General features: G+C 46.4%; 1 pseudogene; it reads left to right on the plus strand.

The window, feature by feature from the left end:
* Positions 1–810: 810 nt before the first annotated feature.
* LOC135531257 (plexin-B2-like) overlaps positions 811–20372 on the plus strand; it is a 55391-nt pseudogene continuing 35829 nt past the window's right edge.

The following is a 20372-nucleotide window of genomic DNA, read 5'->3' on the forward strand; positions in this document are numbered from 1 at the left end:
CTGACTGTGATATGTGGTTGGTCTCACCTACCTTAGTTAAATGCACTGACTGTGATATGTGGTTGGTCTCACCTACCTTAGTTAAATGCACTGACTGTGATATGTGGTTGGTCTCACCTACCTTAGTTAAATGCACTGACCTTAGTTAAATGTGACTGTGATATGTGGTTGGTCTCACCTACCTTAGTTAAATGCACTGACTGTGATATGTGGTTGGTCTCACCTACCTTAGTTAAATGCACTTAGTTAAATGCACTGTGATATGTGGTTGGTCTCACCTACCTTAGTTAAATGCACTGACTGTGATATGTGGTTGGTCTCACCTACCTTGGTTAAACCTTAGTTAAATGCACTGACTGTGATATGTGGTTGGTCTCACCTACCTTAGTTAAATGCACTGACTGTGATATGTGGTTGGTCTCACCTACCTTAGTTAAATGCACTGACTGTGATATGTGGTTGGTCTCACCTACCTTAGTTAAATGCACTGACTGTGATATGTGGTTGGTCTCACCTACCTTAGTTAAATGCACTGACTGTGATATGTGGTTGGTCTCACCTACCTTAGTTAAATGCACTGACTGTGATATGTGGTTGGTCTCACCTACCTTAGTTAAATGCACTGACTGTGACATGTGGTTGGTCTCTACCAGTTAAATGCACTGACTGTGATTGTCTGCTGAACAGAAAGTCGTCCTGCTGTAATGTTATTCAATAGGCTGCTCTGACTTATGTTATTTTTCCTTAATAGTTGACTAACGTCTTCTGCATTGACCCGGCCTCTGTCTTCTTTCTGCTCGTGTAACGTAGGTGTTGAAGCTGCACCTGTCGACCAGTCCAGAGGTGTACGGCCGCGCCCCTGGGGAGAACACCGGGGACAAGGTCAACAAGAACCTGCTGTTTGACACCAGCCTCACACACCTCTACATCACCACAGAGAAGAAGGTGAGCCGTGATCTTAACGTGGAACGTTATTCCATAGTGTAGATTTTCATCAGTGTGAGGCGTTCCATGCGTTTAGGTTCGTATCGTATCAAAGCCATGTTTGAATCAGCCGTTTATGTTTTGCTCATAGATCACCAAGGTGCCAGTGCAGGCCTGCCACCTGAAGACAGACTGCCAGTCCTGTGTGGCACAGGAAGACCCCTACTGTGGCTGGTGTGTGCTGCAGGGCAAGTGAGTACAGTCCCAGTTATAGCCAATGTTCCCTCTAAGCAAGGTGCAGCTCCTCTCGGACTGTCGCGCAGAAGAAATACCAGCCCGCGCAGAGATTCAACTTCACTCAACTTTCTAGACTTTCAGTTAACACTATCAATGTTTCCCTTTACTGTGGGAGTTGTGATTGAATTCACGCTTTCAATGCAACATACCGAGGCAGAACGCACGGTGTCGGATTCTATTACATGGACAGGCACGGCTGAGCTGTACTCTACACAGACTGGTGCTCCTTAACCAATCACAGCTGCATGTAGCCACATGTGGCACATTTGTTCATGTCCTTTGCTAGTTAGTGAGTTATTATCCCAGTTATAGATCATTTGTAGTCAACGATAGGGGACGATAGGGGACGATAGGTGAGGGATTGCTTCCTACAGGAGCACACAACCTGTACATTTCTAGCCATCTTTAAAAAGCCAGTCAGGTGATGAGATTTGTTTTTGTCTTAAAGGGGCAGTGTTGTATTTTGAGACAGGCTTGAATAAGCCAAGTAGCCAATAGGCAGAGGGTAGCATAATTTGTCTGATACTCTGTAATAATGGTATGGGAATAATAATGCATTTTATTTAGAAAAGTGCTTTTTGCATCAACACAACATTTTCAGTCCCCTCCTTGTCTGAAGGACAAGTGGATGGACAGGTTCATGTCAAGCCCTGCATGTTTTTTCAGAAGTCTCATGGAATGTAGACCTATATTGAACACCACACATTAGCTGCAACTGTTGGCTGAATGATAGAACAGCTATTTCCTTGTTAAAATGTGTGGTGTTCAATGAATTTTCTCCATGTTTTTGATGGTAGGCCACTCTGGTAGGCCTACATTATGATCAAATATTCACAGTAGCCTATATAGTCACTGTTTAAAACTGTAACTTAAAGCAGGTACAGCCTCCATGTTCACAGTAATGTGCGCTGGACGTAAGCAGACTTGAAATTTGCTCAGAGACAATTCTTTGGGGGAACATTGGTTATAGCTGCAATATTTCCTGCTGCTCATTGATTTTTTCAATTAATAATATAATGTAACTTATAAATGTCTTATGAGCTTAGTACTGATTTATCCTGTTATAGATGGTCCAGGACTATTTTCTCTCTTGAGCTCCTATCAGTGAGGAACTGGGCCTGGATACAGGTCCAGACTCCTGGTTAGCTGTGGTCCAGACTCCTGGTTAGCTGTGGTCCAGACTCCTGGTTAGCTGTGGTCCAGACTCCTGGTTAGCTGTGGTCCAGACTCCTGGTTAGCTGTGGTCCAGACTCCTGGTTAGCTGTGGTCCAGACTCCTGGTTAGCTGTGGTCCAGACTCCTGGTTAGCTGTGGTCCAGACTCCTGGTTAGCTGTGGTCCAGACTCCTGGTTAGCTGTGGTCCAGACTCCCGGTTAGCTGTGGTCCAGACTCCTGGTTAGCTGTGGTCCAGACTTACATATGGGTTAGCTGTGGTCCAGACTCCCGGTTAGCTGTGGTCCAGACTCCTGGTTAGCTGTAGTACAGACTCCTGGTTAGCTGTTGTCCAGACTCCTGGTTAGCTGTAGTACAGACTCCTGGTTAGCTGTGGTACAGACTCCTGGTTAGCTGTGGTCCAGACTCCTGGTTAGCTGTGGTCCAGACTCCTGGTTAGCTGTGGTCCAGACTCCTGGTTAGCTGTGGTCCAGACTCCTGGTTAGCTGTGGTCCAGACTCCGGGTTAGCTGTGGTACAGACTCCTGGTTAGCTGTAGTCCAGACTCCTGGTTAGCTGTGGTCCAGACTCCTGGTTAGCTGTGGTCCAGACTCCTGGTTAGCTGTGGTCCAGACTCCTGGTTAGCTGTGGTCCAGACTCCTGGTTAGCTGTAGTCCAGACTCCTGGTTAGCTGTAGTCCAGACTCCTGGTTAGCTGTAGTCCAGACTCCGGGTTAGCTGTAGTCCAGGGTTAGCTGTAGTCCAGGGTTAGCTGTAGTCCAGGGTTAGCTGTAGTCCGGGGTTAGCTGTAGTCCGGGGTTAGCTGTAGTCCGGGGTTAGCTGTAGTCCAGGGTTAGCTGTAGTCCAGACTCCTGGTTAGCTGTAGTCCAGGGTTAGCTGTAGTCCAGACTCCTGGTTAGCTGTAGGCCAGGGTTAGCTGTAGGCCAGGGTTAGCTGTAGTCCAGGGTTAGCTGTAGTCCAGACTCCTGGTTAGCTGTAGGCCAGGGTTAGCTGTAGTCCGGGGTGTGACTAGTCTCTTCTCCTCCAGGTGTACCAGGGGGAGACTGTCCCAGGGTGAGCTGATGACAACACGTGGTTGCTGGAGTCCAACCAGCAGTGTGTTCAGATCCAGGCCTTTAGCCCACCCAGGGTCAGCTGTAGGAAGACCAGGGTACTAGTGGTTAGTGTCCATGTCTACGTTCCCTGTCATTGGCAGCTGTCTTCTCCAGTGTGAAAGATCCGTCATCTGTTGTGCTGGGTTTGCTTCATTCTGAATTCATTCATCCAGAGTTAACTCTAGTCAATTCCTTTAGCTCTGTCCCTTCCAGTGCATTAGCTGTAGTCCACACTTCACACACACACAGTCCAGGGTTAGCACAGTCCAGGGTTAGCACACACACACACACACACAGAGGTTAGCTGTAGTTTTCTGGGACAGTTCTGGATTAATGAACTGTGTACATTTTAAACTGTAGACCTGAATATCAGTGTCCTTTATTTCACTTCATTTCATCTCAATTCTAGTCCAGGAACTTGAGTTTTTGCTAACCATTCCTGTGACTTGAAACATAATTGCATTTCCTCAATGGACCTCTTTGTATTCAAGAGGAAGTTTATTCTCTTGCTTCTTAGTCTCTTGGTTTCTGTCTCTCTCTCACACTCCTCAAAAACCTCTGTTTTTGTCCTGTCCAGGTTGAAATCTACATCCCCTCCCTCCCCAAGATCGCAGGCCCTTCTGACATTATCAAGTGCAGGTTTGGTTCGGACACTAGTGGAGCTGTGGTGATGGACCAGAAGGTCATCTGTGCCCTCCCTGACCGGGGTGAACATCCCCTCTACACCTGACAAGCAGGGTGAGTCCTCCTGAATACTGGTCCTAACCCCGGTCCTTAGCTCCTTGGGTGGTAGATGGGTTCTGAATACTGGTCCTAACCCCGGGGTTAGCTCCGGCCAGGGTAGATGGGTTCTGAATACTGGTCCTAACCCCGGTCCTTAGCTCCTTGGGTGGTAGATGGGTCCTGAATACTGGTCCTAACCCCGGTCCTTAGCTCCTTGGGTGGTAGATGGGTCCTGAATACTGGTCCTAACCCCGGTCCTTAGCTCCTTGGGTGGTAGATGGGTTCTGAATACTGGTCCTAACCCCGGTCCTTAGCTCCTTGGGTGGTAGATGGGTTAGCTGAATACTGGTCCTAACCCTGGTCCTTAGCTCCTTGGGTGGTAGATGGGTTCTGAATACTGGTCCTAACCCCGGTCCTTAGCTCCTTGGGTGGTAGATGGGTCCTGAATACTGGTCCTAACCCCGGTCCTTAGCTCCTTGGGTGGTAGATGGGTTCTGAATACTGGTCCTAACCCCGGTCCTTAGCTCCTTGGGTGGTAGATGGGTCCTGAATACTGGTCCTAACCCGGTCCTAGCTCATTGGGTGGTAGATGGGTTGTGAATACTGGTCCCCCCGGTCCTTAGCTCCTGGGTGGTAGATGGGTTCTGAATACTGGTCCTAATCCCGGTCCTTAGCTCCTTGGGTGGTAGATGGGTTCTGAATACTGGTCCTAACCCCGGTCCTTAGCTCCTTGGGTGGTAGATGGGTTCTGAATACTGGTCCTAACCCCGGTCCTTAGCTCCTTGGGTGGTAGATGGGTTCTGAATACTGGTCCTAACCCCGGTCCTTAGCTCCTTGGGTGGTAGATGGGTTCTGAATACTGGATCTAACCCCGGTCCTTAGCTCCTTGGGTGGTAGATGGGTTCTGAATACTGGTCCTAACCCCGGTGACTTGAAGCATCCTTGGGTGGTAGATGGGTCCTGAATACTGGTCCTAACCTTGGTCCTTAGCTCCTTGGGTGGTAGATGGGTTCTGAATACTGGTCCTAACCCCGGTCCTTAGCTCCTTGGGTGGTAGATGGGTTCTGAATACTGGTCCTAACCCCGGTCCTTAGCTCCTTGGGTGGTAGATGGGTTCTGAATACTGGTCCTAACCCCGGTCCTTAGCTCCTTGGGTGGTAGATGGGTTCTGAATACTGGTCCTAACCCCGGTCCTTAGCTCCTTGGGTGGTAGATGGGTTCTGAATACTGGTCCTAACCCCGGTCCTTAGCTCCTTGGGTGGTAGATGGGTTCTGAATACTGGTCCTAACCCCGGTCCTTAGCTCCTTGGGTGGTAGATGGGTTCTGAATACTGGTCCTAACCCGGTCCTTAGCTCCTTGGGTGGTAGATGGGTTCTGAATACTGGTCCTAACCCCGGTCCTTAGCTCCTTGGGTGGTAGATGGGTTCTGAATACTGGTCCTAACCCCGGTCCTTAGCTCCTTGGGTGGTAGATGGGTTCTGAATACTGGTCCTAACCCCGGTCCTTAGCTCCTTGGGTGGTAGATGGGTTCTGAATACTGGTCCTAACCCCGGTCCTTAGCTCCTTGGGTGGTAGATGGGTTCTGAATACTGGTCCTAACCCCGGTCCTTAGCTCCTTGGGTGGTAGATGGGTTCTGAATACTGGTCCTAACCCCGGTCCTTAGCTCCTTGGGTGGTAGATGGGTTCTGAATACTGGTCCTAACCCGGTCCTTAGCTCCTTGGGTGGTAGATGGGTTCTGAATACTGGTCCTAACCCCGGTCCTTAGCTCCTTGGGTGGTAGATGGGTTCTGAATACTGGTCCTAACCCCGGTCCTTAGCTCCTTGGGTGGTAGATGGGTTCTGAATACTGGTCCTAACCCGGTCCTTAGCTCCTTGGGTGGTAGATGGGTTCTGAATACTGGTCCTAACCCCGGTCCTTAGCTCCTTGGGTGGTAGATGGGTTCTGAATACTGGTCCTAACCCCGGTCCTTAGCTCCTTGGGTGGTAGATGGGTTCTGAATACTGGTCCTAACCCCGGTCCTTAGCTCCTTGGGTGGTAGATGGGTTCTGAATACTGGTCCTAACCCCGGTCCTTAGCTCCTTGGGTGGTAGATGGGTTCTGAATACTGGTCCTAACCCCGGTCCTTAGCTCCTTGGGTGGTAGATGGGTTCTGAATACTGGTCCTAACCCCGGTCCTTAGCTCCTTGGGTGGTAGATGGGTTCTGAATACTGGTCCTAACCCCGGTCCTTAGCTCCTTGGGTGGTAGATGGGTTCTGAATACTGGTCCTAACCCCGGTCCTTAGCTCCTTGGGTGGTAGATGGGTTCTGAATACTGGTCCTAACCCCGGTCCTTAGTCTCTTGGGTGGTAGATGGGTTCTGAATACTGGTCCTAACCAAGGTCCTTAGCTCCTTGGGTGGTAGATGGGTTCTGAATACTGGTCCTAACCCGGTCCTTAGCTCCTTGGGTGGTAGATGGGTTCTGAATTCTGTCCTATTGCGTTTAGACTTTGGGTGGTGATGGGTTCTGAATACTGGTCCTAACCCGGTCCTTAGCTCCTTGGGTGGTAGATGGGTTCTGAATACTGGTCCTAACCGTAAGGTCCTTAGCCCTTGGGTGGTCAGATGGGTTCTGAATACTTTCCTAACCCCGGTCCTTAGCTTCTTGGGTAAAGATGGGTTCTTAATACTGGTCCTAACCCCAGTCCTTAGCTCCTTGGGTGGTAGATGGGTTCTGAATACTGGTCCTAACCCCGGTCTTTAGCTCCTTGGGTGGTAGATGGGTTCTGAATACTGGTCCTAACCTCGGTCCTTAGCTCCTTGGGTGGTAGATGGGTTTGAATATGGTCCTAACCTCGGTCCTTAGCATCCTTGGGTGGTAGATGGGTTCTGAATACTGACCAAGGGAGAGCGGCAGGGCACCCTCCTAACCCCGGTCCTTAGCTCCTTGGGTGGTAGATGGGTTCTGAATTTCCTAACCCCGGTCCTTAGCTCCTTGGGTGGTAGATGGGACTGAATACTGGTCATAACCCCGGTCCTTAGCTCCTTGGGTGGTAGAGGCTGAATAGGGGACACCCTCAAGTCCCCGGTCCTTAGCTCCTTGGGTGGTAGATGGGGGAATACTGGTCCTAACTTTCGGTCCTTAGCTCCTTGGGTGGTAGATGGGTTCTGAATACTGCTTTTTAAGCCTGGATATATCAGTCTGTTTCTTTAACTAACTTGTCTTTGTCTTTCGGAACAAGGTGATGTGTTTTATTCAGTACAGAACCAGTCAGGTGACCGGGCTTAATCCTTTCCTCCAGAGCAGTGGACTGTAGTAACTGACATTCTGTCATAGTTGCTTTCTCAGACTTTTGTGACGGTGCAGGTGAAGATCCTGGTCCCGGCATCGAGGTGACGTCCAGCGAATACAAGTTCTCTCCGGACACTTTCTCCTTTCCTCCGGTGAGGCTGACCAATGTGCCGCCACCGGCAGGAAGTCCAGGAACACGCCGTAAGTGAGGCTGACCAGTAAAACCCTTATTGGTCACCAACCTTTTCTGAGGCAAGATCACTTTCCAAGCCGAGATCTACCACTCAGATAGTTCTTTAAAAACAGGACTTAATAAGGCTGAGCCTATAGAACAGTAACCTAATAAACACTGTTGTCTAGGAATGAGGTTTCCTGCAGTAGGTCTAATACAGGGGATCACAACATAGTTGGCTTTCTGCCTTTCCTCCGTTGTTCTTCTCAGACCATGTTATAGGGGAAAACTCTCTTTGTCAGAATAGATCAGTTTATCATTTCCGAGGCTCAGCTGAGCATAAATTGAAATAATTATCTTTTTTATTTTCCTCCGGTGATGGTCTGTCTCAGCAGAGGAGAGGGGACAGGGCATCCATAGTTCCTGCTTTCTCCTTTCCTCCGGTGAGGCTGACCAATAGAGAGGGACACCTCTCATAGTCCCTGCTTTCTCCTTTCCTCCGGTGAGGCTGACCAATAGAGAGGGGACACCTCTCATAGTCCCTGCTTTCTCCTTTCCTCCGGTGAGGCTGACCAATAGAGAGGGGACACCTCTCATAGTCCCTGCTTTCTCCTTTCCTCCGGTGAGGCTGACCAATAGAGAGGGGACACCTCTCATAGTCCCTGCTTTCTCCTTTCCTCCGGTGAGGCTGACCAATAGAGAGGGGACACCTCTCATAGTCCCTGCTTTCTCCTTTCCTCCGGTGAGGCTGACCAATAGAGAGGGGACACCTCTCATAGTCCCTGCTTTCTCCTTTCCTCCGGTGAGGCTGACCAATAGAGAGGGGACACCTCTCATAGTCCCTGCTTTCTCCTTTCCTCCGGTGAGGCTGACCAATAGAGAGGGGACACCTCTCATAGTCCCTGCTTTCTCCTTTCCTCCGGTGAGGCTGACCAATAGAGAGGGGACACCTCTCATAGTCCCTGCTTTCTCCTTTCCTCCGGTGAGGCTGACCAATAGAGGGGACACCGTCTTCCACCTGATGGCCAAACTCAAGTCGCACCACATTATTTCTGCCTCATGCTCCAATTCATGATGTTCCTATGACCAGAAAAGTGAAATATTCCTGGATATTGACATAGACTTGACGAGCTGCTAATAATTAAACAGCAGGCCTGTTGATACACGGCTACTCAACACGAGTGGAAGTAGGGAGATGCACATTTATGTTTTGTAAAAACTTAACAGAACTCACTCATAAAAACAGCGTTGACAGTACTGAATAGAAGCTTAAACTCCCCATCCCGGATCCGGGATCGTGACTAAAGCCTCAGGCTCATTAGCATAACGCAACGTTAACGATTTCTGAAAATCACAAATAAAATGAAAATAATGCGCCTACTCTCAAGCTTAGCCTTTTCTTAACAACACTGTCATCTCAGATTTTCAAAATATGCTTTTGAACCATAGCAATTGACTAATTTGTGTAAGAGTATGCTAAGCTATCTTACCATTTTGAGTAGCATTTAGCACGCAACATTTTCACAAAAACCAGATAACCAAATAAATAAAATCATTTACCTTTGAAGAGCTTCGGATGTTTTCAATGAGGAGACTCTCAGTTACATAGCAAATGCGCAGTTTTTCCTGAAAGCGTCTGTGTGTAGGAGAAATCGCTCCGTTTTCTACATCGCATCTGGCTACCGAAACGAACCGAAAATTCAGTCACCTACAACGTCAAACTTTTTCCGAATTAACTCCATAATATCGACCGAAACATGGCAAACATTGTTTGGAATCAATCCTCAAGGTGTTTTTTCACATATCTCTTCATTGATATATCGTTCGTGGAAGCCTGCATTCTTCTCTGAATTCTGTGGAAAAATACTTGCAGCTGACTTTTGCGCACCAATTTCGGCGCAGGACACCGGGCGGACACCTGGTAAATGTGGTCTCTTATGGTCAATCTTCCAATGATATGCCTACAAATACGTCACAATGCTGCAGACACCTTGGGGAAAGGGCAGACTTACTCCTCTCGCATTCACAGCCATATAAGGAGACAATGGAAAACAGAGCCTCAAAAATCCTGCTAATTTCCTGGATGCCGTCTCATCTTGGTTTTGCCTGTAGCTCACGTTCTAGGGCACGCACAGAAAATATCTTTGCAGTTCTGGAAACGTCAGTGTTTTCTTTCCAAAGCTACCAATTATATGCATAGTCGAGCATCTTTTTGTGACAAAATATTGCGCTTAAAACGGGCACATCTTTTTATCCAAATGATATAGCGCCCCTAGAGTTTCAAGAGGTTAAAGAACTCACTCATAAAAACAGTGTTGACAGTACTGAATAGAAGCTTAAAAGAACTCACTCATAAAAACAGTGTTGACAGTACTGAATAGAAGCTTAAAAGAACTCTCATAAAAACAGTGTTGACAGTACTGAATAGAAGCTTAAAGAACTCACTCATAAAAACAGTGTTGACAGTACTGAATAGAAGCTTAAAAGAACTCACTCATAAAAACAGTGTTGACAGTACTGAATAGAAGCTTAAAGAACTCACTCATAAAAACAGTGTTGACAGTACTGAATAGAAGCTTAAAGAACTCACTCATAAAAACAGTGTTGACAGTACTGAATAGATGCTTAAAGAACTCACTCATAAAAACAGCGTTGACAGTACTGAATAGAGGCTTAAAGAACTCACTCATAAAAACAGTGTTGACAGTACTGAATAAAAGCTTAAAGAACTCACTCATAAAAACAGTGTTGACAGTACTGAATAGAAGCTTAAAGAACTCACTCATAAAAACTGACAGTACTGAATAGAAGCTTAAAGAACTCAATAAAAACAGTGTTGACAGTACTGAATAGATGCTTAAAGAACTCACTCATAAAAACAGCGTTGACAGTACTGAATAGAGGCTTAAAGAACTCACTCATAAAAACAGTGTTGACAGTACTGAATAAAAGCTTAAAGAACTCACTCATAAAAACAGTGTTGACAGTACTGAATAAAAGCTTAAAGAACTCATATAAACAGCAACTGCTTGCTGTATTCTTTGACAGTCTTTCTCTGGTTGTGGAGTTTGTCCCTTCAGACAAATGAAATGGTTGGAACCCTTTGCCTACCCAGCAGAACTGTACGATAGGAGTGCAAGGTGGTCGACTAGGAATGCCTTGAAGATGGACCCGTCGGTGACCACTGCTTTATGGAGACGACCCGTTAATGACGCTTTTCTGACAGTTATTCTGTTCAGTCATTTTACACGGAACACCTTTGGGGATTTCTGTTCTCATTGGCTATATAAACTCTGATTCCTTATCTCTTCCTTCTATTGGTTGATTGTCCCCAGGTGTATAGCATGTGTGACCAGTGAGTGGCAGTGCCAGTGGAATGCCCAGGACCACACCTGCAGTGACAGAGATGTCTCTGTAGATGGAGCTCACATCGTCAAAGCCCAACAAGTAGGAGGAAGCCCTGTCTCAGTGAACTACACAGTTTGGCTCAATCTCCTTTTGTCTTTCCACAACTCCTTGTGTCCTCTCTCCCCGCCTCCTCAAGAAGAAGGTCCAATACTTTTTGAAAAGCAGGCCAGAAGAGAGGATGTGAGGAAGTGAAGGAAGATTAATTGATAAAGAGCTATTGTCTCTGATCCAGCTTGTATCTGTTACTGACTTTCTGGCTTATAGGTGGCAACTGGCAAGCTCCGCCTGTCTGCCTGTCTGCCTGTCTGTCTGTCTGCCTGTCTGCCTGCCTGCCTGTCTGCCTGTCTGCCTGTCTGCCTGTCTGCCTGTCTGCCTGCCTGCCTGTCTGTCTGCCTGCCTGTCTGCCTGTCTGCCTGTCTGCCTGCCTGCCTGCCTGCCTGTCTGCCTGTCTGTCTGTCTGCGTGTCTGTCTGTGTGTCTGTCTGTGTGTCTGTGTGTCTGTCTGTGTGTCTGTCTGTGTCTGTCTGTGTGTCTGTCTGTGTGTCTGTCTGTGTGTCTGTCTGTGTGTCTGTCTGTGTGTCTGTCTGTGTGTCTGTCTGTGTGTCTGTCTGCCTGCCTGCCTGCCTGCCTGCCTGCCTGTCTGTCTGCCTGCCTGCCTGCCTGTCCGCCTGCCTGTCCGCCTGCCTGTCCGCCTGCCTGTCCGCCTGCCTGTCCGCCTGCCTGTGCCTGCCTGTCCGCCTGCCTGTCTGCCTGCCTGTATGTCTGTCTGCCTGTATGTCTGTCTGCCTGTGTGCCTGCCTGTATGTCTGTCTGCCTGTATGGCTGCCTGTATGCCTGTCTGTATGCCTGTCTGTCTGCCTGTCTGTCTGTCTGCCTGTCTGTATGTCTGCCTGTATGTCTGTCTGTATGTCTGCCTGTATGCATGTCTGCTTGTATGTCTGTCTGTCTGTCTGTCTCTCTGATTAAACCAGCTACCTTCTGTTCTCCCTCCAGGCTGATAGCTGTCCTCAGTTTGAGAACCCAGATCCTCATCTCATCCCTGTAGGCTACCCCATCCCCATCAGCTTCCAAGGGAAGAACCTGGACATCTACAAGGTGAGATAGACACAGCTCTTAGGCTTGCTCCCCTAATTACACCATATTGCCTATACAGTGCACTACTTAGGGAATAGGGTGCCATTTGAGTAGGGAATAGGGTGCCATTTTGGGTTCATTGTAGGGAATAGGGTGCCAGTTTGGGTTCACTGTAGGGAATAGGGTGCCATTTTGGGTTCACTGTAGGGAATAGGGTGCCAGTTTGGGTTTACTGCAGGGAATATGGTGCCAGTTTAGGTTTACTGTAGGGAATATGGTGCCATTTCAGACACCTATTTAGTCATCGTCTATCATTGATGATTAACTTGGCTGTTCCTCTAATGAGAGTACATCCTCTTTTCTTCCTCATTCACTATTAGATCATGTACAGTACTGTTTATCTAATATGGTTCGTTGTGCCTGACAGCCTGACTGACTTCTACTCATTCTAATACATGTTCTCTTGTCCATGTTCGTGTGTATCTCTGTCCGTGTGTGTATCTCTGTCCCGTGTGTATCTCTGTCCCGTGTGTGTATCTCTGTCCCGTGTGTGTATCTCTGTCTGTCTCTGTCCCGTGTGTGTATCTCTGTCCCGTGTGTGTATCTCTGTCCCGTGTGTGTATCTCTGTCCCGTGTGTGTATCTCTGTCCCGTGTGTGTATCTCTGTCCCGTGTGTATCTCTGTCCCGTGTGTATCTCTGTCCCGTGTGTATCTCTGTCCCGTGTGTATCTCTGTCCCGTGTGTGTGTATCTCTGTCCCGTGTGTATCTCTGTCCCGTGTGTATCTCTGTCCCGTGTGTATCTCTGTCCCGTGTGTATCTCTGTCCCGTGTGTATCTCTGTCCCGTGTGTATCTCTGTGTATCTCTGTGTATCCTGTCCCGTGTGTGTGTATCTCTGTATCTCTGTCCCCGTGTGTATCTCTGTCCCGTGTGTATCTCTGCCCCGTGTGTATCTCTGTCCCGTGTGTATCTCTGCCCCGTGTGTATCTGTCCCGTGTGTATCTCTGTCCCCGTGTGTATCTCTGTCCCGTGTGTGTATCTCTGTCCCGTGTGTATCTCTCTGTCCCGTGTGTATCTCTGTGTGTATCTCTGTCCCGTGTGTGTATCTCTGTCCCGTGTGTGTATCTCTGTCCCGTGTGTGTATCTCTGTCCCGTGTGTGTATCTCTGTCCCGTGTGTGTATCTCTGTCCCGTGTGTGTATCTCTGCCCCTGTGTGTATCTCTGTCCCCCGTGTGTGTATCTCTGTCCCTCTGTCCGTGTGTGTATCTCTGTCGTGTATCTCTGTGTGTGTATCTCTGTCCTGTGTGTATCTCTGTCGTGTGTCTGTCCCCGTGTGTATCTCTGTCCCGTGTGTGTGTATCTCTGTCCCGTGTGTATCTCTGTCCCGTGTGTATCTCTGTGTATCTCTGTGTGTATCTCTGTGTCCTGTGTGTATCTCTCTGTGTCCTGTGTGTGTATCTCGTGTGTGTATCTCTGCCCGTGTGTGTATCTCTGCCCCGTGTGTATCTCTGCCCCGTGTGTGTATCTCTGTCCCGTGTGTGTATCTCTGTCCCGTGTGTGTATCTCTGTGTGTGTATCTCTGTCCCTGTGTGTGTATCTCTGTCCCGTGTGTGTATCTCTGTCCCGTGTGTATCTCTGTCCGTGTGTGTATCTCTGTCCCGTGTGTATCTCTGTCCCGTGTGTATCTCTGTCCCGTGTGTATCTCTGTGTCCCGTGTGTATCTCTGTCCCGTGTGTATCTCTGTCCCGTGTGTATCTCTGTGTGTGTGTATCTCTGTCCCGTGTGTGTATCTCTGTCCCGTGTGTGTATCTCTGTCCCGTGTGTGTATCTCTGTCCCGTGTGTGTATCTCTTGTCCTGTGGTGTGTGTGTGTGTCTCTGTCTGTCCTGTGTGGGTCTCTGTCTCTTTCTCTCTCTCTGTCGTGTGTGTATCTCTCTCTCCAGGATCACACGTTTAAAATTGGCATCTCTGGAGCTCATGAAACATCTCTGTCCCGGAGGAAGAGTTCACCTTTAATGAGGGGTTAAAGTTCAACTTCAAGGGTTATGAGGTCAGTAATATCCACCTCTAGTTGAGACAACACAGGTTTTACTTCCCAGCGCCCCACATGAGCAGTACAAGTCTTCTCCCTCAGTCCCAAAGACATTCACCTCCAGCCAGTACTCTGACTCTCTCTGTCTCTCTCTCTGTCTCTCCACCCATCTGTTTTCATACTGAGTTTGAGAGGCTGCCAGTATGGAGTTAAGAGCTATGTTGTGTGCGGATTGTGTGTGCATACGTGCATGTCAGTGTTTTTGTCAGGAAAATGTGGTGCTGGATATTTGACAGGAAGTATTATAATTTAAGACGTTTGAGAAGTTTACCGGGCCCATATGCATTGGGTGGTTAGGGTTAGGGTGGTAACCTGATTAGGGCGTCCACCCACGGTGCTCAGAATGACAGAAATCACATTTACATTATGGTACTTCGTCATAACAGAACATGCAACGATGCTCACGGTGAAGATGAGAGAATAACTGTCCACGCCGACCTTTCCTCAGACAACAAGACGAGTAAAGAACAGCAGAATCACCAGCCTGTCAATCTAATATCCCCCACAATAGAACAGTTGACCTATTGGTTAGCTTGTGATTCTGTGCAAGAAAGAAATTGCCTATTCCAAACAGACTCTGGGTCAGATTCTTAATGGTCCAAAAGCCAGCTATAACCAGCTAGCAGAAACCCTGGTATGTGTGTGTGTGTGTGTGTGTGTGTGTGGTGGGGGGGTCCTGTGTGAGCGAGAGAAAGAGCCAGCAAGTGTGTTTTGACATGTCTCTGGCCCTCAGTAACTCAGATGTCAGTTTTCTCTGTTGTGTATATCCTGTGTGTTAGTTTGCCTACGACAAGGAGCAGGAGGTCAATGTGTCCTTCCACATCAAAGACCGAGACACAGAGAAGAAGATTGACAGCACTCTGACTGGTGAGTCAGACCGTCTGACACACTGGAGTTGATGCAGCGCTGCTGTTCAATGCACTGTTCAAACAACTGTCTGAACACAAGTTGATCCATTTCAACTCTTTCACCTTAATGGACCTGCGTTGGATAACCCCAGTATTGGACATGTTTAATATTCAGCCATTATTATTATTCATACATTTTTGGGACAAAGTTCAAGCTTATTTGAATAAGATGTGAACCCTGTACAGACTGGTGGGTTATTGGTATGGAGTCGTTGTTTCATCTCTTTCCCCTTCTCTCAACCCCCCCCCCCCCTGCTTCTCTCCCCTCCTCCTCTGCTTCTCTCCCCTCCTCCTCTCTCCCGTTCTACCCTCTCCTCTCTCTATCCTCCACCTCTCCCCTGCTCTTCTCTACCTACTCTCCCTCCTCCTCTCTCCCATTCTACCCTCTCCTCTCTCTCCTCTCTCTATCCTCCACCTCTCCCCTGCTCTTCTCTACCTACTCTCCCTCCTCCTCTCTCCCATTCTACCCTCTCCTCTCTCTCCTCTCTCTATCCTCCACCTCTCCCCTGCTCTTCACTACCTACTCTCCCTCCTCCTCTCTCCCATTCTACCCTCTCCTCTCTCTCCTCTCTCTATCCTCCACCTCTCCCCTGCTCTTCTCTACCTACTCTCCCGCCTCCTCTCTCCCATTCTACCCTCTCCTCTCTCTCCTCTCTCTATCCTCCACCTCTCCTCTCCCCTGCTCTTCTCTACCTACTCTCCCTCCTCCTCCATTCTACCCTCTTCTCTCTCCCCCTCCTCCTCTCTCCCATTCTACCCTCTCCTCTCTCTCCTCTCACTCTATCCTCCACCTCTCCCCTGCTCTTCTCTACCTACTCTCCCTCCTCCTCCATTCTACCCTCTTCTCTCTCCCCCTCCTCCTCTCTCCCATTCTACCCTCTCCTCTCACTCTATCCCCCACCTCTCCCCTGCTCTTCTCTACCTACTCTCCCTCCTCCTCTCTCCATTCTACCCTCTTCTCTCTCCCCCTGCTCCTCTCCCATTCTACCCTCTTCTCCCCCCCCCCCTCCCATTCTACCCCCTCTCCTCTCCTCTCTCTCCTCTCACTCTATCCTCCACCTCTCCCCTGCTCTTCTCTACCTACTCTCCCTCCTCCTCTCTCCATTCTACCCTCTTCTTCCCCCCTCTCCCATTCTACCCTCTCCTCTCCTCTCTCTCCTCTTACTCTATCCTCCACCTCTCCCCTGCTCTTCTCTACCTACTCTCCCTCCTCCTCTCTCCATTCTACCCTCTTCTCTCCCCCCCTCCTCCTCTCTCCCATTCTACCTTCTCCTCTCTCTCCATCCTCCTCCTCTCCCCTTCCTCTCTCCTATTCTTCCATCTCCTCTCTCTCCTCTCACTCTATCCTCCTTCTCTCCCTCCTCCTCTCCATCTCTTAGTGGTGTTGTATAACTGTTCTCTGGGTCGTGAGGACTGCAGCCTGTGTAAGAATGCCGACCCCAAATACAGCTGTGTGTGGTGTGCCAACATGAGGTCCTGTGTGTACAGAGAATTGTGCCAGTCCCAGGAACCAGTGCAGTGCCCCAACCCCAACATCACTGAGGTGAGAATAGTCTCTGTCTCTGATTATCACTAGAGGTGTTCTCCTCTGTCTGGTGCACTCTTCCTTCCTGTCTTCTTCCCTTTAGCTGTCACTGTCTTACTCTTCTCTTACACATGCTGTCCTCCTCAACTTTCCCATGTTCAATTTGGTTTAAATAATGCAAAAATAAAGTGTTGGAGAAGAAAGTAAAAGTGCAATATGTGCCATGTAAAAAAGCTAATGTTTCAGTTCCTTGCTCAGAACATGAGAACATATGAAAGCTGGTGTTTCCTTTTAACATGAGTCTTCAATATTCCCAGGTAAGACGTTTTAGGTTGTAGTTATTATAGGAATTATAGGACTATTTCCCTCTATACCATTTGTATTTCATATACCTTTGACTATTGCATGTTCTTATAGGCACTTTAGTATTGCCAGCCTAATCTCGGGAGTTGATAGTCTTGAAGTCATAAACAGCCCAATGAAGCATTGTGGAGAGCTGCTGGCAACTGCAGGAAAGTGTTTGAATGAATGCCTACAAGCCTGCTGCTGCCTACCACCGCTCAGTCAGACTGCTCTATCCAATATCAAATCATAGACTTAATTATAACATAAATAACACACAGAAATACGAGCCTTATGGCATTAATATGGTCAAATCCGGAAACAATAATTTCAAAAACAAAATGTTTATTTTTTCAGTGAAATACGGAACCGTTCCGTATTTTATCAAATGCGCGGGTACCCTATGTCTAAATATTGCTGTTTCATTGCACAACCTTCAATGTTAAATCATAATTATGTAAAATTCTGGCAAAATAATTACGGTCTTTGTTAGGAAGAAATGGTCTCGACACAGTTCACAACGAGCAAGGCGGCCCAAACTGCTGCATATTCCCTGACTCTGCTTGCACAGAACGTAAGAGAAGTGACACAATTTCCCTAGTTAAAATAAATTCATGTAAGCAGGCAATTTAACTAAATATGCAGGTTTAAAAAATGTACTCGTGTATTGATTTTAAGAAAGGCATTGATGTTTATGGTTAGATACATTGGTGCAACGACTGCTTGTTAAATCACCCGTTTGGGGAAGTAGGCTGTGATTCGATAATATGCAAAGCAGGACAAGCGAGATAAACTAGTAATATCGTCAACCATGTGTAGTTAACTAGTGATTATGTTAAGGTTGATGTTTTTTTATAAAATAAGTTTAATGCTAGCTAGCAACTTACCTTGCACTTGCATAACAGGTGGTCAGTCTGCCACGCAGTCTCCCCGTTGAGTGCAATGTAATCAGCCATGATCGGTGTCCAAAATGCCGATTACCGATTGCTATAACATGAAATCGGCCACCCCTACACTGAACTACTACTGTAACGACTGTTCACTACTATATACACACTGAACTACTACTGTAATGACTGTTCACTACTATATACACACTGAACTACTACTGTAATGACTGTTCTACTATATACACACTGAACTACTACTGTAATGACTGTTCACTACTATATACACACTGAACTACTACTGTAATGACTGTTCACTACTATATACACACTGAACTACTACTGTAATGACTGTTCTACTATATACACACTGAACTACTACTGTAATGACTGTTCACTACTATATACACACTGAACTACTACTGTAATGACTGTTCTACTATATACACACTGAACTACTACTGTAACGACTGTTCACTACTATATACACACTGAACTACTACTGTAACGACTGTTCACTACTATATACACACTGAACTACTACTGTAATGACTGTTCACTACTATATACACACTGAACTACTACTGTAACGACTGTTCACTACTATATACACACTGAACTACTACTGTAATGACTGTTCACTACTATATACACACTGAACTACTACTGTAATGACTGTTCTACTATATACACACTGAACTACTACTGTAACGACTGTTCACTACTATATACACACTGAACTACTACTGTAATGACTGTTCTACTATATACACACTGAACTACTACTGTAACGACTGTTCACTACTATATACACACTGAACTACTACTGTAATGACTGTTCTACTATATACACACTGAACTACTACTGTAATGACTGTTCTACTATATACACACTGAACTACTACTGTAACGACTGTTCACTACTATATACACACTGAACTACTACTGTAATGACTGTTCACTACTATATACACACTGAACTACTACTGTAATGACTGTTCACTACTATATACACACTGAACTACTACTGTAATGACTGTTCTACTATATACACACTGAACTACTACTGTAATGACTGACTGAACTACTACTACTATATACACACTGAACTACTACTGTAATGACTGTTCTACTATATACACACTGAACTACTACTGTAATGACTGTTCACTACTATATACACACTGATCTACTACTGTAATGACTGTTCACTACTATATACACACTGATCTACTACTGTAATGACTGTTCACTACTATATACACACTGATCTACTACTGTAATGACTGTTCTACTATATACACACTGATCTACTACTGTAATGACTGTTCTACTATATACACACTGAACTACTACTGTAATGACTGTTCTACTATATACACACTGAACTACTACTGTAACGACTGTTCACTACTATATACACACTGAACTACTACTGTAATGACTGTTCACTACTATATACACACTGATCTACTACTGTAACGACTGTTCACTACTATATACACACTGAACTACTACTGTAATGACTGTTCTACTATATACTACACTGAACTACTACTGTAACTGTAACGACTGTTCACTACTATATACACACTGAACTACTACTGTAACGACTGTTCACTACTATATACACACTGAACTACTACTGTAATGACTGTTCACTACTATATACACACTGAACTACTACTGTAACGACTGTTCACTACTATATACACACTGAACTACTACTGTAACGACTGTTCACTACTATATACACACTGAACTACTACTGTAATGACTGTTCTACTATATACACACTGAACTACTACTGTAATGACTGTTCTACTATATACACACTGATCTACTACTGTAACGACTGTTCACTTCTATATACACACTGAACTACTACTGTAATGACTGTTCTACTATATACACACTGAACTACTACTGTAATGACTGTTCTACTATATACACACTGAACTACTACTGTAACGACTGTTCACTACTATATACACATTGAACTACTACTGTAACGACTGTTCACTACTATATACACACTGAACTACTACTGTAATGACTGTTCTACTATATACACACTGAACTACTACTGTAATGACTGTTCACTACTATATACACACTGAACTACTACTGTAATGACTGTTCTACTATATATACTACACTGAACTGTTCTACTATATAATGACTGTTCACTCCTATATACACACTGAACTACTACTGTAATGACTGTTCACTACTATATACACACTGAACTACTACTGTAACGACTGTTCACTACTATATACACACTGAACTACTACTGTAACGACTGTTCACTACTATATACACACTGAACTACTACTGTAATGACTGTTCACTACTATATACACACTGAACTACTACTGTAATGACTGTTCTACTATATACACACTGAACTACTACTGTAACGACTGTTCACTACTATATACACACTGAACTACTACTGTAACGACTGTTCACTACTATATAC

The sequence above is a fragment of the Oncorhynchus masou genome, unplaced genomic scaffold, assembly GCF_036934945.1.
Source record: "Oncorhynchus masou masou isolate Uvic2021 unplaced genomic scaffold, UVic_Omas_1.1 unplaced_scaffold_1566, whole genome shotgun sequence".
Lineage (NCBI taxonomy): Eukaryota > Metazoa > Chordata > Actinopteri > Salmoniformes > Salmonidae > Oncorhynchus > Oncorhynchus masou.